Consider the following 19,137-nt stretch of genomic DNA (forward strand, 5'->3'; position numbering starts at 1 on the left):
TAAGACTTTGCTAAGACATGTTTGTAAACTCTTCCATAATTTTACACAAATGTGTCATCTGACTCCAGATGCAGTAGCGCTGGCTTCTCTTGACTTTGGAAAATGTCTTCTTTCTTTGTCATTGTTGGTGAAATCCTGTGCCCACATGATTTAAATATACAGTATTATTGAATACAAATCTCACTTGGAATAAATTGCTGCTGAAAAGGATAAATTGTAGAGGTCATCATCTCTTCAAAGGAGAAAAAAAGAAAGAAAAAAATCAAGATTAGAATCCAAAATACAATGTGGTTTATAGAAGATAAGAAAGAAGAATGAAAAGAAAAAAATGAAAACAATTTTTTGCTTATTTATAATCAGAAATAATAAGAAAGACAGTCACAGTACATCAGTGGCATGAAGATTAAGTAACTTAGCATTCTTTAATAGATGTGTCCATTTTCTAGGAAAAAATTAACATAATGAGATAAACTAAGGAAACATGACAAATCATTAAACTTCTTTAAAAATACTTGTTGAAAAGTATCAATATAAAATTTTTAATTTCTTATAATAATTCACAACAACTGAAGAAAAAAGTCAAAAAGCACTCTAAGGATAAAAACTTTGACAACTAAGTAACAAATGAAAACAAATGTTCAATTAGCAAAAGTCAGAAAAGCAAAAAAGTACAAAAAAGACAAAAAAGGGAAGTGCTACTTAATTCAGATGGACAATTCTCTCTCTCTCTCTCTCTCTCTCTCTCTCTCTCTCTCTCTCTCTCTCTCTCTCTTCTCTCTCTCTCTCTCTGTCTCTGTCTCCCTCTCTGTCTTTCTCTCTGTCTCTGTCTCTATCTCTCTCTCACTGTAAGTCTTATTACTTATCTTCTGTCTGAAATTAATAAAACATCGTGAATGACTGATAGGATATAGACATAGGCACCATCTTAGACATATAGTTTGGACATTTATGTGGAAAAAATAATTCACATTCTCTTGATGATTTTAGTTATGGCATATTTTCCTTTCTGAAGGGACCACCCTCCCGCTTAAATCATCTTCATAAAGGAATTTTTTCTCTCCATTGTATTAAAATTTGCATTTACTATAGTCACTATCTCATTTTAGTGATAAAAAAATAATTTTAAAAATAATCAACTCCTCGAATCTATTTTAGATGCCTTATTATCCTTCAAATGCCAAATTTTTAAATTTTGGCTTGATCATATTTATTAGAAATCAAAATAAAAACAAGAGCCAGAAAGAAATTGCCCCAAACCTAGAATTTCAGGTAATCTGTTATTTTTCTTTTCTTTAAGGTGAAACATTATTTTAGCTTCAGCATAGCTCTTCAAAAATACTTTTACTTGCTTCAGAGAGAATTTGTTTTTCCTAAAATATTTCCATTTATATTCCAATTAATGGGAGTGGGTAAGTGAAATATGTTTATTGAAGACAGAAATATATGAGCTTTCCTGGTATATTATACATAGTTCTATTGGGCTATAGGTGAACTGGATGTTCTTTCCAAGTATATGATTCTTCCAAATACACTTTTCATTTACCCACTGTACTGAAAACATATATGGCATGGTAGTGGGTATAAAGCATGTAGTACAGAAAAGTAGAAAACATTCTCTCCCAGTAGTTTATAACTGATTTGAAGATTTTAAAAAGTCATGTATATTGGAAAGAAGTGGAACAATGCAAAGCAACATATGTTTAAATGATTAACACAAAATGGTGTTTGGAGAGAGCAGGTTGAGTCAGAAAAAGCCTTCTTGGGGAAAATGTTTGTCTCTCTCTCCTTCCTTCCTTCCTTTCTTTTTTTTCCCCAGTGGATACTGCATTCTCTGTACCTTTCAGAGTTATAAGATTATAAGACAGATAAAGATGTGGTCTACCAAAGGAGATTTTTTGTGAAAAGTTACCTTTGTCCTTCTCAAAATATTGATATGTGTAGATGATTTTCAATATATATATATTGGTTCATTCATCTGTCATCTAGTCATCTATATAACTAGCCATCTGTCATCGATCTATCTGTTTTACTTTGTTATTTTGTTTCAGAATTGTGATTTCATAAGTGTACAGAATTTGCTGTGGAAAAGACCTCCCTTGGTTCAGCTCAGCAGAGTTTCTATATTTCATAATCTTACTGAATTGTCTGTAGCACAGAGAGGCTATGACCCACGGTTTCCATAGCTTTTATGAGTCAAAGACAGGACTTGGACCCACTCATTTATGAATCCAAGACCTGCCCTCTATTCATTGTGCCATAGTGCTTTGAAAGACTTTGGAGATGGGAAAGTACCATTAGGGTATTTGGAGTCATGATTAAGGTTGGGGAGTATGGAATTTTTCTCCACATTTCAATATTTAGGATGGATCACCCTTTCTCCCCCAACAACTGAACCTGGAATTGACTGCCTACCCCTAAACCCTTCTCCTTTCCTCTCCTTTTATACTCCTTTTGCCTAATTACATTCTCCTCATGCCTACCTACTTCTGTCCTCTATTATTAATTTCCTCTTCATTCTGAATCTATTCCTTTCACATTCTGGTGACATTTTAGTGCTCATTGTAACATAGTTTTCTCCTGAAGTCTTTGCATCTACTTCCACCCTTACTCAGGCAACCTGTATTTCTCATATCTCCTGACACAGAAAACTAAGAGTGTAGCTGGCATTTTTCTCTGTTACTAATGCTATTTTACTTTATGTATAATTGGGATTTGTATTGGGCCAGATCTTATCGATGGTCTTCAGTTATGTGCAGAGGGCATGGAACCCTTGCAGTCATAACCTTCCCAGAGTTCTTGTAGGTGACAAAGTTGCCAGCCACAGTCATTAGTAAGGACGTGATAATCTCAAGGGGTACAAACTGATGGGATGTTTGGGCAGCAAAGTGAAGAATCTTGTTACCTCTTTTTGTTGGGGTTGGTGGAACTACTGCTATATGAAGGGATAGAAGTCAAAAAGAAAGAGCTCATAAATCCCCACTAATCTGGAGATAAAGTCCATGAGCATCATCTTGACTTCAAATCTTTCTTTAGAGGTCTTCAGCTGCTTCAGAAACTTCTCTGCAAAATCTTGGGAATCATGAATCAAATGAATGGCTGAGAAATTACACACCTCCGGCTTCTTCTTTTGTTTTTTCAAGACTTTCATGGTCTTTTCCAATTTCTTTTGGTGTTTGGTGGTTTTCTTTCCTGTGGCATATTTAACAAGCAAATCTCTTGTTTTGGGCCCATCATCCTCAGATTTGGAACTGCTGTCTTGTTTCACATCTTCATCTTTATCAAGGAAGAATTTTAAACCAGCAACCAGTATACTCATCATTTTAGAAAAGCATGCAGTTGTGATCACACGTGATCACAGTTTTGGCATCATTTCGGATGTTTCTTTTGTACAGCTTGGTCACTATATCTAGAGAGTTCTTGGCATGTCTCTTAACATGGTGTACATGAAGTTCGGTAGCATAATGTTCACTTTATTGTTCTTGTGTTGAACATTGATAATCTTGATATCGATCACAGTATGAGTGTACAAAGTCTTTCACAGAAGTTTATCATGGCAATGCAGAAGTTCAGAGAACAACTCAAACTAGTTGGATTGATGAGATTCCTGTTTCTCAGCAACAGCCAAACTTTGCAAAGTGTCATTCAAAGACTTGCATCCAAGATGGTGTGGTTGTAACAAAGCAGTTCCTTCAGCTGTCGGAGGAAGTCATCCAGATGTTCTGGATAGCAGTGGCCACCCTGGGCCAAGAACATCACCAATTCAACCAGTTCTTTGTAGGGTTTATTTGACTGTAACTTGAAAATTTCCACATTGGACTTGTAGTGATAATACTGCTGCATAAACTCCTCAATGCAGGCTGAAGGATCGTGCTTGATCAGGTTCTGCAACTGCAGCAAGTTACTGAGCAGCTTGTTGCTTTTTTCTAGACATGGTGGCAGTCAATGAGATCTGTCCTCCTTGCTCTCAGACCCACTCTGGCTCCAGTGCTCTTTTAGACCCTCTCTTGGCACTGTTAATCAACAACTGCCTGTTCATTAAAATCCACTCCTTTTAAACCAAATCCTCATGGTTGTCACCTATTGACCCCCAGTCCACCATTCCTTCTCACTACTAAATGCTGTAAGTGAATCAAAATCTTCTCTCTCAGTCCTGCCACACTTCAACCATCCTGACCTCTAAGTTCCACCAGTTCTTCAGCTCCTAAGACCTCTTCATCCTTGACTATCTGCTCAACTTTTGGTTCTAATATTCCTTAAACACATCTTACCCCAGGTGACCAAATTCCTAGGTATGGCTCTGGAATCAATTGTTTCTGTTTTCTTTGTTGTCTTTTGACAGTGGTAATAATGTTCACTATTTTTTCCAGTACTGGGATCTTCCTCCTTTTAGGTATCATTGAGGACCATTCTCAGTATCCTCAAACTTGTGTTGCTTTCAGCATGGACTTAAAATTTTTTTTTCTTAATTATATGTAAAAACCATTTTCACATTCTTTACCCCAATATTGATTTATTGATTTGTTTTCAGTTTTCAACATTCACTTCCATAAGTTTTAAATTTTCTCCTCCTCCCTCCTCTGCTTCCTTCAATAACTTTGGTTGCATTGGGTTTGTTGTCTAAAACCTTTTCAATTTAATGTAATAAAAATTATCCATTTTGCATTTCATAATATTCCCTATCTTTTGTTTTATCATAAATTTCTCCATCCTTGCTCCCCAAATTTGTTTATAGCATCAGCCTTTATATCTAGATCATGTACCCATTTGGACTTTATTCTTGTGTGTGGTGTCAGGCATTGGTCTATGCCTATTTTCTGCCATACTTTTATTCAGTTTTCCCAGCAGTTTTTGTCAAACAGTGGGTTCTTATCCCAAAAGGAGGGGTCGTTGGGTTTATCAAACAGTAAAATACTCTAATCATTGACTACTGTGTCTTGTGTACCTAACCTATTCCACTGACCTACCCCTCTATTTCTTAGCCATTACCAAGAAGTTTTGATGATTTCTGCTTTATGATATGATTTATGATCTGGTATGCCTAGCTCACCTTTCCTAGCATTTCTTTTCATTAATTCCCTTGATATTCTAGACCTTTTGTTTTTCCAGACAAATTTTAATATTATTTTTTCTAGCTCTATAAAATAATTTTTGGCAGATGTTCTTTTTTTTTCTTCAAATTTTGGGTTCCAAATTCTCTCCCTACCATCCCTTGTTGAGAAAGTAAGGGATTTGATGTAGATTACACATGTATAGTCATGAAAAACACATTTCCAAAAAAACAGACCAAAAAAATTAAGAAAAATATAGAAAGTAAAGAAAAATAATCAATTATCTGCATTGAGGAACTACCAGTTCTTTTCCTGGAAATGGACAGTATCTTTCATCAAAAATCCTACAGATTGTCTTAGATCATTGAATTGCTGAGAAGAGCTATTCATAGTAGATAACCGTACAATATTGCTGTCATTATGTACGATGTTCTTCTGGTTCTATTCATTTCACTTTGCATCAGTTCATGTTTTTCTGAGAACATCCTGCTCATCATTTCTTAAAAAGCAATAGTATTCCATCACAATCATATACCCTCAGTTTCTAATTCTTTGCCAACACAAACAGAGAAGTTAAAAACATTTTATACACATAGTCTTTTTCCTTTTTGTTTTTTATTTCTTTGGGATACAAACCTAGCAGTGATGTTGGTTGACTAAAAAATAGGCATAGTCTTTTAGCCCTTTTGCCATGGTTCCAAATTGCTCTGCAGGATGATTGGATCAGTTAATAGTACACTAGTGTTTTAATTTTCCCATGTCATTTCCACCATTTGTCATAATTGGCATATTAGCCAATCAGATAGGTGTGAGGTAGTGGCTCAGAGTTGTTTTAATTTGCATTTCTCTCATTAATAGTGATTTGGGGCATTTTTTTTTCATATGACTATAGATAACTTTGATTACTTTGTCTGAAAACTGCCTATTCTTATCTTTTAATCATTTATCAATAGATAAATGACTCTTATTTCTATAAATTTAACTCATTTTTCTCTATGTTTGAGAAATGAAATCTTAAGAAAAGTCACTGAAAATTTTTTTTAACAGTACTGCTCATCAACTATGTGTTTCCTTCCATCCTAATTCCCCTTGATTACACTACTCTCTCTCTCTCTCTCTCTCTCTCTCTTTCTCTCCCCCCCCTTTTACCCTATCCATTCTCAAAATTGTTTTGCTTCTGACTTTTACCTTCCCCAATAGCTTTCCTTTTATCAGCTGCCCCTACTTTTTATCCCCTTTTCTTCCTACGTTCCTGTATGGTAGGATAAATTTCTATATCCAACTGTGATCTGGTAAGTCTGAGCCAAGTCCTGCAAAAATAAGGTTCATTTGTTTCTCTGTCCACTTCACTGATTTACCCTTCCACTGGCAAGTTTCTTTCAGTCATCTTTTATGTCAGATAAATTATACCATTCTATCTCTACATGCTTGCTTTGCCTAGTGAATTGCTCTTTCTCATTCTTTAATTTTTTTTTAGATTATCATACCATCACATTCAACTCACACCTCTGCTTTCTTCTAACTCCTTCTAACTGCCATAATAATGAGAATGGTTTTAGGAGTTACAAATATCATTTTTCCATGTAGGAATATAAAGAGTTTAACCTTATTGAATCCCTTATGATTTTTCTTTCCTGTTTACTTTTTTTGTGCTTTTTTGCATTTTGTTTTTCAAAGTCAAATTTCCAATTCAACTCTACTCTTTTCATCAGGAATGCTTGAAAGTCCTCTATTTTACTGAATATTCATTTCTCCCCTTAAGGATTATATTCAGTTTTGCTGGGTAGGTGATTCTTGGTTGTAATACTAGGTCTTTTGTCCCCCAGAATATTATATTCCAAGCCTTCTGTTCCTTTAAAGTAGAAGCTGCTGAATTTTGTATTATCCTGACTGTGGCTCCATGATTTTTGAATTATTTCTTTTTGGCTGCTTGCAGTATTATTTGCTTTATCTGGGAGGTCTGGAAATTGACTGTAACACTACTGGGAGCTTTCATTTGGGGATCTCTTTCAGGAAGTCACTGATGGATACTTCCAATTTCTATGTTACACTCTGCTTCTAGAGTCTTAGGGCAATTTTCCTTGATAATTTCTTGCTCTAGGCTCTTTTTTTTATCATGACTTTCAGTAACCCACAAATTCTTAAATTCTCTCTGCTGGATCTATTTTCCAGGTCAGTTGTTTTACCAATGAGATATTACACTTTTTCCTTTATTTTTTTCATTCTTTAAATTCTCTTTCAGTGATTTCCCATAACGTCATTAGCTTCCATTTTCCCAATTGTAACTTTTAAGGAAGTATTTTCTTCAGTGAGCTTTGGCCATTTGGCCAACTCTACTTTTTAAGCTGTTCTCTTCATTTGATCTTTCTATCTCTTTTTACCATTTGGCCTATTTTATTTTTTAAGATAATATTTTCTTCAGTATTTTTGTACCTCCTTAAACACACTGTTGAGTCTCTTTTTTATGATTTTCTTGTATTATTTTCATTTCTCTTCTCAATTTTCCCTCTACCTCTCTTCCTTGATTTTTAAAATCCTTTTTGAACACTTCCATGCCTGAGTTCAATCCATATTTTTTTTGAGGCTCTGGATGCAGGAATTTTGACTTTGTTTTCTTCTGAATGTGCGTTTTAATTTTCCTTGTCACTACATTAACTTTCTATGATCAGAATTTTTTTGTGTTATTTGCTCATTTTCCAGACTATTTCTTGACTTTTAACTTTATGCTAAAGTAGGGCTCTGCTTTCCAAGTGGAGGTGCACTGCCCCAAGCTTCAGGGTTTTTTTGCAACTGTTTTCAGAAATAATTCTGGGGACCTATGTTTTTGGCTCTTCCAAGGTGGTATGATCTAGGGAGAGTTGTGTTTACTCCTCTCCTGTATTGTACACTGGTTTGTGAGTGACCACAGGCACTAAATATTAAGATTATCAAAAACAGTCTAATTATTTTTCAACCCTGGATCTGTGACCAGGGTTCTTGCTCCCCTGAGGCCACAAGCTCTGCTGTGCTTGTATTCCTCCTCACATTGGGATTGAGACCAAGCACTGCTACACAGATCCAAGTATTGGTAATGCAATGGAGGTTTGACCTTGGTGCCAGCAGAAGGACACCTATAATCTCCTTCTGACCAGTTGCTTGATCCCCTTACCATCTGTGGGCTGAGAATTCTGGAAACCTCTACAGTCTCCCTCAGCCTGCTTCTGGTTTGCTGGGGCTAGTCTGTACTGGCATGGCCTGGGCTGGATTGGTCTCCTCTTTTACCCTGATGCAACATGACTTTTCTTCCAACCTTCGAAGCTGTCTTGGACCTGAAAATTATTTCAGTCCATTTTTCTCTGGGTCTTGCTGCTCTAGAATTTGTTTAGAGTCATTATTTAAAGGTATTTTGAGGATTTTGGGGGAGAACTCAAGTAAGTCCTTGCCTTTACTCCATAATCTTGGCTCCATTCCTCTTCCTCCCTCCCTCCCTCCCTCCCTTCCTTCCTTCCTTCCTTCCTTCCTTCCTTCCTTCCTTCCTTCCTTCCTTCCTTCCTGCCTTCCTGCCTTCCTGCCTTCCTGCCTTCCTGCCTTCCTTCCTTCCTTCCTCTTGCTTCCCTCCTTTTTCCTCCCTCTTTCTTTCCTTCCTTTCTTTCTTCCTTCTTTCTAAAGACAGGTGTCATCACAGTTGGAATGATGAAAATTAGATAAAATAGTGCAGGAACTAGGTAGACAGGACATCAAGAAAAATACAATTCATTAATAATGTCATAGTACTAATTGGAGTGTTTGATAATCTTAACTTCTTCAAAAGTGGAGATAATCTAATTAGATCACAATAAATGTAAGTCATGCATTATCACATCCATTTTCTTTAGTATTGTGATTTCTCCTAGCATCACGATTGGGGAGCAGCTAAGAAAGCAGCATTGAAATATGGTGCATTATCCTAATCTACCTCATTGCAGTCTTGGCAGTAGAATGTACCATCTAGTCAATTTCCAATGGAAATTAAAAAGAGTTATGAATAAACTACCCAGTAGCACTGATATGATATTCATAGCTCCTATGGCGGCTATGAATATACCAGCACGGATGTGAATCACAAAATATAACAGACTTTCTCCATGGAAAACTGAACCAAAACATTTATTCAAACATCAGAAAGTCTAATCCCAACACCAGTAAACCAAATCCCTCAGTCACAAAGAAATCTATACATAATAACAATGCAGGGGACACTACCATGTCCAAGCCTTCCCTCTGTTTGGTTTCCCACAAGCCAGCTCCCTTAAACAAAATTACAGACAAGCTCTCCAACTCATACTACTTGCTGCCTGCTCTTTCCCAGCTCTGACTAGTCTGATCAACTTCCTCTTGGCTCTGCTCCAGCTCTACCTCTTCCTTTATTCTTGCTCCACCCCTTCCTGTTCCATACATTCAGCAAGCTCCTCCCACCACAGGCTCCATGTGACTCAGACTTCCATGTGACCCAGGCAGGTCACATGGGCCTATTAATGAATGGGAAAGAGCTTCCCATTTAAAATATCATTATATACCCCCATGGCTAACTTTCTGTCATTATTGTTATTGTTATGCCTCCGTGACTTTGACACCTTGTCATGGTGTGGAGAAGATCCTGGGTTCTAAAGTAATGGAATATGAGTTTTAACAGGTCATACCAAGCTGGAAAATGTATGCATGTGAACCCAGGAAAGGGTTGTATGTTTGTTATCTGAGGGTTATCCAAGTTATGTTTGGAAACAATCATTTTCAGCAATGCTTTTATTTTTATCCAAAAGTCAGAAAAACTGTATACTATGGTATAGACAGATTGGAATCTGCATCACTGAGGGATGTAGCAACACTGATGAAATAATGTATTTTGGAAGTATTAAATCTCACTTTTCCTTATTCATCTTCTATTTTTGTTATTGTCACATACACACAAACACACACACACACACACACACACACACACACACACACATACCCTTTCTATGCCCAGCAAAAACACCCTCCCTGATGACTTCATTTGGATGGACAGCTAGGAATAAGATTCTTTTGGTCACTGTGAGTAACAGAAAATGTAAATTAAAAATAACGATAACGATGGAGGAAAATGGGGCTGGTTCTGTCTTTGTTATGGCCTTCATAGATCCCAATCAAATGCTGAAGATAATGTTCATCTCATGCATCCTGTAAGTCCCCCATTCCAAAACATTTGCCCAGTTATTGACCTGCCCCTATATCTGAAATGGCATTGAGTGATTGAAGCTATACGTCCTGGCCAGGTGTAACTCATCATTGACCTGTTGAGGTTAGCTCTCTCTCCTGTTTCTCTGACAAGCCAGGGCTAAGATCCCACTTGTTTTAGGTACTGATTGCTGGAACTTGTATTGACTTCAGCCTCCCACAGAGTGACTTTTCTCTGAACCTGTACAGATTGATGGCCATTTTGTGGTTCAGTTCTAAATCAGATAGAGGCACTTTCTGATGTTTCCCTTTAACCATCTTCCTCATTTTTCTATCTGGCAACTTTTTAGGTCTTGGCTGAAGTATATATGGGAAATCTGTACTTTTCTTTGATTCTTTGCATTGCCACCTTAAGGAGAAGTTCTCCATTCTCTTAAAAATGCATTTGTAAAGTTTTATTTTTACCTTTTATTTTTTAACATTCATATCTTTAGAGTAGACCACTTCTAAGGTTATTCTTCATTGCAAGTAAGAAGAGTTAGTCAAAATCAATCAGTATCTCACAGTCCCTGATAGACTTTTTTTTAACACTTTATGTCAGTAGCTATATCTATATAAATATAATATATATAATATAAAAATAATAAATATCGATATAAAGGATATCTCACTCCTAACATTTCTCTACTTAGAGAATGAAAGTGTGGAACCAATACTAGTCACTCCATTTAGTCTAATTTCATGCGCCTTTTTAATATTGATGTTTTAATCATTACGTCTGTTCTCTTTTCTTGCTCTTTGGTCATTGCAGTGGTGTCTGACTCTTCATGGCTCCTTTTGGGGTTTTCTCCACGTGGTGTCTTCTCCCCCAGTTCATTTTACACATGAGAAACTGAGGCAAGCAAGGTTAAATGACTTTCCCAGGGTCACACAGCTGATAAGTGCCTGAGACCAGATTTGAACTCACAAAGATGAATCTTCCTGGCTCCATGCCTGGCACGCTGCACCACCTAGCTTCCCTTGTTCTTCTCTTAGTTTTATTTTTCACTCTACTAGTCAATGAATAGCTTCCCAAGGTTTGTTCATGTGTTTGTTTCTGAATTCCTCATATTCACCCTTCCTTTGGTGCAATAATATTCCATTTTATTATATTCATATATAATAATTTGTTAACCCATTCCCTGGTGATGGCTATAAAATTTCTTTCTAGTCTTTTGCTGCCATGAAGTTTTGTTTTGAATATTTTATTATATGAGACAACTTTCTATTTTTCAGTTCTGTGGGGAATATGGCCAATAGCAGTTTTGTTAGGTCAATGAATTGGAATAGTTCAGTCATTTTTTCTCATATAATTTCAACTTATTTTCCAGAACAGTTGTGTAAATTTATAGGTCACTAAGAGTATATAAGTATGTTTTTTGTTTTTGTGTTTTTTCCAGAGCTCTCTAACAATGTTTGGGAACAATATTCTTATATAGTTGTGTTTCTGATATAGATGTTGAAAGGTTTTTTTTTTTATTTAAAAACTTTTTTTATCTTTTGATAATTTACTGAGGGATGGTTCTTACTTGTATATGTTTGCATCAAGTACATAGGTATCTTGAATTTCTATCATAGTATATAGTTATGAATTAGGAAGTATACAACTCCTCCCACGTATTTAAGGTTATAAGGTTTGAAGTCTGAATTCACTTACTTCTAGGTCACTGACTTCAACCTAAAACTTGCCTTATTGCTCTATAATTGAATATTGCAATCTATGTAGCACTATGGGGATATGTTCTGATATTTTATTTCAGGTTACTAAACTTGAAATTTTTCTCATTAAAATTTAGCTCAAGTCCTCACTTCATTTCATTAAAGATTAATTAGCTAATGAAATGGAGAAACTATTTTTCCCAATAGTAATTATGCTTATTTATCCATAACTAAATATAAATGTAAAATCTTTGAAGATTTACAATTGACTCAGCAACTGGAATCAATAAGATGCATAAAAGCATATATAACCATTACAATATTTTGTCTAATACCAATGTCACAGCCTCAGTCCCCTTGAGCCCTCATTATAGCAATAGTCAGTTTCTCTTTGCTTGTCTAGAAACTCAGTTTTGGACTCTTTGGTTCACTCCAGACAGATTGAAGTCTCTTAAGAATCTTCTTAATATCCAGTATTCTCCATTAGTTTTTTGGGGGGAGGAGGGTAGTTTTCCATTAATTGCAAGAATAAGTCTTTCCAAAAATACATTTTACTTCTCAGTTCTTCACAGACTTTTAGAATTCTACATTAAAATTTTCTTTATGTCGCTTACAACTGTTCTGATGAAGAAGAAAGATCACATAACCTTCTACCTCTACTCTTCTCAGATTTCCCATAGAATTTCATGGATCACAAACAAAATATACACCTTTTTTTCCTGATTTCATAGGGAGAAAAATTTCATATGAATCTATTCTCTCAACTTTTTGTTTAAACATGCTAGCACAAACTGCTTTTCTCAATAGTCTCTTTGAGTTCTTAAAGCTATATCTGTTATGTCAGTATGCTATGTATCAAAACAAGTGTTACATAAAGTCATGTATTAAGAATTGAAAAAAAAGTGTTAGAAGCTATCTATTCCCATTCCTAATAATGTGAATGAGGAAACTGAGGTTCAGAGAGCAATTTTTCCAAGGTCACATACACAGTAAGTAGCAGAGTTGGGATTTAAATCTAGGTTGTCTGACTCAAATGCAGAATTCTTTCCACTATTCCCTAGTAGCGTTTGATGTAAAGATTCCTAACCCCCTTTCCATTTGCTACCTCCCACCTTTGTAGATTACTTAATTATAAAAATATTAGTACTCAAAATATTGTTTTCCAACTAGACTATACATTGGATTCAAGTCTGAGAGGACCTGCAATTTCCAAATCTAAAAGACCAAATAAAGTTGATAATTGTATACATTTGTGTAAGTTTCTGATTTTGTGTAATAATGCTTTCCTCATAAATAGTATTTTCATTCAGTCTCTAAATATTTATCTATGTCCCTGTGATATTTTAGAATCATTTTAATCTAAATATAATGCACACAATTCAAAAGCATGGACCTCAAAGTTATCACTCTGTAGACTTTTAGAGAAGTACCTACTGTCTTTATTGTAGAAATATGATAAACAGGCAACTTGCTTTCCCCAAGCAGAATAATCTTCTATTTTTTGAGCTATTTATGTTCATTATTTTAGCTCAATGCACAGTCAGAGTCCTATCTGATCCAAGTGATTGTGTAAAGCAGGACTGAGTAAGAGAGACTTCGGAACTTCTCTGGAGCAGAGGATGTGTTCGATGTGTCTACAGATAAACACATTTTGAAACATCAATTGGTTTTCAATAACAAAGCTTAGCTCCGGTGATCAAAAAGCTTGCTAACGGTGCTTTAATTGAAACTTTTAATCTGAAAATTGTCGGAACTTGTTGTTAAATGTTACTTTCTTGCTTCAGTTCAAATTTTCTTACTCTTCATTTTACGTTGAATATTGTTCCACTGACTGCCTCATTATGCTAAAGAGATGAAGTAAGCTATTAACATGCTGAACAGCCTATGAGATGTTATGATATAGAACGTCATTCATTTTTATGAGCTGGCTGTCAGTGTGTGCTGCAATAAAATTATAATTCCTCCCTGACAGTATGAAATGCCTAGTGTTGCTGCAAAATCCTTATTAAAATTTCAATAATTGTAAATCAAAGTAAAGCAAATAGGACTTTTATGAAATGGTTGCTTCTCAAAGTCAAGTAGTACAGAATGGGAGTCTCTCCAAGATGGACATTATTCTTCTGCTGTTCGGAATCATTCTCATCCCAGAGTTATTCCTGGTTGCAAAGGGGTAGGTATAGACCTCAGTCACATATGAGGCTCTCAGATACATCAAGCAACTTGCTGATGCTGATCAAGACAGGTACATAGATAGCATGACTTCACCAAATCTGCTTTCCAAAAGCTACAATGCATAATTTATTAAAAAAAGAAAGATTTTTGTTTCTTTCTTTTTTAACCACTTGGTTGCCATTCAGGGTATTTGATGCTACTTTAGGTATGTTTATTAAATGAATATTATAAATTCATATGCTAAATTGTAAATAACCAAAAGGGTGAGATAATAAATACCTCAAATGAAGTTCATGTAAGTTCATTGTTTATTATTTGGTTATTGTTGATATTGACCAGACCTGTGCCTTTTGGGGATTGGGGAAGGGTATAAGAAGCTTAGGTGAAGTTCCCTACCATTGTAGGTTGGCACCTTCTCTGTAACTTATATTCTTTTTTTAAATTAATTTGTTTTCAGTTTTCAACAATCACTTCCATCAGTCTTAAATTTTCTCCCATTCTCTTCCCCCTCCCTACCTGAGATGGCATGCAATCTTATATGGGTTCTACACACACATTCTTATTAGACACATGTTCACAGTCATGTTGCATAGAAAAATTAAGATGAATGGGAGAGACTATGAGAAAAACAAACCCAAAACAAAACGTAACACAAAAGAAAATATTCTGCTTCATTCTGCATCCTGATTCCATAGTTCTTTCTTTGCATGTGGATGGTATTTTGCCTCAAGAGTCCTTTGGGAATGTTTTAGGTCCTTGCATTGCTGTGAAGGGCTAAGTCTATCAGAAACAGTTCTCGCATACTGTGGCTGCGTAACTTACATTCTTTATGGATCTGACTAGAAAATTACTGAGCAATGACAGGGCTTGTCCAGGACCACACAATCAGTGTTTGTCAGGGCCATGACTTGAGCCCAAATCTTTTCAACTCTTGAGGTCAGCTACCTCTGACACCCCCACTCGCATTTTTCATTGCTGGTGTTGGGATTTTTTTAGTTATTTCATTCTTTTTATATTATTGCTTGTTTCTTAATAACATTTGATGTCTATTAATAATACGTGGTGTATATTAATGATAACTCTTTTTGATACAAAGAAAAAATATATCAAAAATCTTGAATTGGAATCAATAAATCAAATAAAACCAAAGCTTTAAGGTGATACTTACACATATTTTTATTTTCTCTATTTCCCTACTATTATTTTTATATGTTTAGTAATCAGTCAACTTCTTACATGGGTGGATAAAAAAATGATTTTTTTCACTGAATGAAACTATTGGGATTATAGGCTTACTTAGACTTAATGAAATCTTCATTCAAAACAATTTTAGTAGCAGGTAGAATGACAGGGATGATACATGCTGCATCCCATCCCCACTTTTAAAAAATGTCTTCCAGAATAAGAAATATTTATATTATAATCTATTATATTATGTAATGGTACATCACATCTTGTCGCGTCATACCGCATTATGTTGTTACATTATGTCATGTCAATTCATGTCATGTCATGTCATGTCATGTCATGCCATGCCATGTTATGTTATGTAATATTGTGTTACAGTTAGGTGGAATAGCAGATAGAGCCCCAGGCCCGGAGTCAGGATGAATTATCTTCCTGAGTTAAAATTTGGCCTCAGACATTTGCTAGATGTGTGACCCTGGACAAGTCACTTAACCCTATTTGTCTCATTTTTCTCATCTATAAAATGAGTTGGAGAAGGAAATGGCAAACCACTCCAGTGTCTTTGCTAAGAAAACCCCAAATGAGTTCACAAAGAGTCAGACATGCCTGAAAACAAAGATGCTATATTATAATAATTATATTGTATTGTTATATTTTGAAAATATTTTATTCCATGTATTTTGGATCTTTTGAATTCCAAAATGGCAACATCTACTAAAATTTTTCATCACCACTTAGTACAGTTTCTGGCACACAGTAGGCATTTATTAAATGTTTACTGTGTATCTGACTATATTAATTTTTGTGGGTCAGTGTTATATCTGGGTGACTAGGTGATAGCTTTATCTGTTAGCACTCTAGATCCAGTACACTTTTCTTCATTGAATGTTCAATGTTCTTTTGAGGTTTGTATTTGTAGCATTTCTATTTGTTGTCAATTTCAAGTGTAGCAATGACTTGGTCAGTTACCTCTATCATGAATCTTGACTCAGCCATATTCAGTTCTTCTTTGCTGATGTTTCACCGATGACTTGGATGTCACCTATAGAGGGGCTTTTGATTCTCTTTCTTGGTGCAAGCCTTTTCAGAGGATGCTATATGCCTCTGGGCAAGTCATCTGCCCCAGTTTCCTGTAAAATGAGCTGGAAAAGGAAATGACAAACCACTACAATATCTTTGCCAAGAATACTTCAAATATTGTCATGAGAAGTCAGATATGACTGAAATGATTGAACAACAACAAAATAGTGTATAAGTATTAGTTTTAACATTTGATCTGTGATACTATATTGGTTAGTTCAGGAAATACTTTGGACAAAATGTTCAAAACCTGTTTATCATGCAATCTAGTAATACTTATAAGTCCTCTACCCCTCTTTTTATAAGGAAGTATCACTATTTTTATGACTGCTTTGGAGTAGTAGGCTTTGTATTTTGTTAATAATGCCACAAAACATTTTTTTTTTCATTTTTGAATCCATTGTTGTGCATTTCATTATCCCAGTACTTTATGTTAAAACTAATATTGAGATGTTAATAGGTGTAAATGAGTCTTCCCTTTCAGACTTTACTTCAGGATGCCATTGAGTTTATTGATATACACAGATACTACTTACTTTCTCCTTCTAACTTTGTACTTGGTGTGTCTAGCCTGGAAAAGATCAAGATATTTTAAAATTATCTTTATTAATTAAGCCTTTAGTTCTCTATGACCTATTGATTCAAACTTGAGACTATATATGTATGCATATATGTGTATATACATATATGGTTAGGGTTAGGGTTAGAATATATACATATATTTATATATGTAATATATATGTATATTTTCTTGATATCAATAAGAATTTTGCATTAATAGAGCTCAAATGATATTTTGATGAGAAAGTTTTCTGTAAGAAAGAGAAGCTGTATAAGGTTTTCGGTTTTGTTTTTGCTATGTTTAATGCCATTTGTTCTTAATATTCTCATGCTGGCACAATGTTTTAAGTAGGGATCAGGTTTCCATGTAGAAATAAAAGTCTTTAGCATTCTCACTATATTTGAGTTCCTTTTATATTACTGAATGCAGAACTGAGTCAAAGACTCTGCCACTATCACTAAAGGCATTAAAAATATAATGGTATTTCTTGACCACTTGTTAAATAGTGATTGATTTCATATTAAGCTGCTCTTTAAATCCCTGGGACTTTTCGGCCTACCGTCTTTGGGTCTTGGTCAATATATTGTTTTCTTGTAAGTGGTTATAAGTGTTTCAAGTGATAAAAGCTGTGAATGCGTTGTATAAACATATGATTCATTTATAGTTGGAGGGGTTAGTGCTGTTCTCACCTTTTCATAATAAATATGCAGGGCTTTCTGACAAGAAAGATAGGAAAAAATAAAACTTATGTCTGAGAGGAAACTATGAAAATGTTTCATTAGTAATTTATGTGCTACTGTGAATAGTTTAAATCAATAAGTATGAGCCTTATATTTTTCCATTTTTTAAAGAGAAGCTAGAGTTTTAGTCACCGTCCTTGATATAACTTTTATTTTCTATCACATTAATGGTGTATAAACTTTCTGTGTCTGATTTCATTCAACTTATATTTTCTTTTCTGTTTTGGACTTTTTGCTGCTAGAAATAATGATGATAATTTTTCTTCTTGGTCCCTTTATTCTTCTTTTTTCTTTGTCCTCCCTCTCTTCTTCTTCAGCTTCTTCTTTCTTTTTCCCCCCTCTTCCTACTTCTCCTCTTTTTATTTCTTCTTGGACTTTTCTTGTTTCTCAAGTTTCTCAAGTGCAGTTTTTTGTCCATTTTGAATTTCATTTCTTTGACTCCTCAGTGTTTTGATTTTTTTTGCTTTTAGTTACTGATTAAGGGAATATATACTAATATGTGGATATATAAATATAGGTATATGTGTATATACATACATCTATGCACACACATATATTTAAATATAATTTATTCCTATCCACATTTCTCTTTTTTGTTATTTTTAATCAGCTAATAGAGTAGGCACATTTTTCTACAGCTAGATGTTGATGAAATCTTCCACTGCCTTCTGTCCAATTTCAGTAATAATATTTTTTCTTACCTTTCTTTGTACTCTTAACACACCATAGAACCTGGGGCATGGTTGTTGTTTCATCATTTTAGTTGGATTCAATTTTTAATGACCAGATTTGAGGTTTTCTTGGCAAAGACAATAGTATGTTTTGCCATTCCCCTCTCCAGTTTATTTTACACATGAGGAAACTGAAGCAAAGAGGGTTAAGTGATTTGCCCAGGATGACACATCTAGTAAATGCCTGAAGCCAGATTTGAACTCATGAAGATGAGTGTTTCTGACTCCAGGTCTGAAGTTCTTTCTACTGTGCTACCTAGGTGTCTGAGCCTGGGGCATAATAGGTGCTTAATAAATGGTTGTTAACTTGTAAAATTCATTCATTCATGACAAATCACAGCAAATTCCAGTCAAAAAAATTATTCTGTTTTGATATAGTTGGTCCATTAGTTGGAATTATGCTATAATGTTCTAAAAGTATTTTTCAAAATTTTATTCTAGGTATGCTCATCTCCTTTCCAAAATCATTAGTGACATCTGAATTGTTTTGTCATTCATTTAGTCATTAGGTAAAATTTTCCGGGGTTTGTGTTAAGAGCAGATTTTCAAAGATCATAGTTTCTATAACTTTTTCCTCTTCAGTTTTCAGTAACTCTTTAATTTCATCTCTAATTTCTCTTTATCTAGAATAAGCTTCTCAACCTTCTTCGTGTGTGTAAAGGACCCTTTCGACCATCTGGTGAAACCTATGTGCCCCTTCTTAGAATATTGCTTTTTAAGTAATTGAAGGAAATGTTCAATTTCAG

At 34.9% G+C, this 19,137-nt stretch overlaps 1 pseudogene; it reads right to left on the reverse strand.

The window, feature by feature from the left end:
* Positions 1–2,729: 2,729 nt before the first annotated feature.
* The window catches only part of LOC140513971 (protein SDA1 homolog), a 45,641-nt pseudogene continuing 29,233 nt past the window's right edge, over positions 2,730–19,137 (reverse strand).

The sequence above is a fragment of the Notamacropus eugenii genome, chromosome 7 (assembly GCF_028372415.1).
Source record: "Notamacropus eugenii isolate mMacEug1 chromosome 7, mMacEug1.pri_v2, whole genome shotgun sequence".
NCBI classification, from domain to species: domain Eukaryota; kingdom Metazoa; phylum Chordata; class Mammalia; order Diprotodontia; family Macropodidae; genus Notamacropus; species Notamacropus eugenii.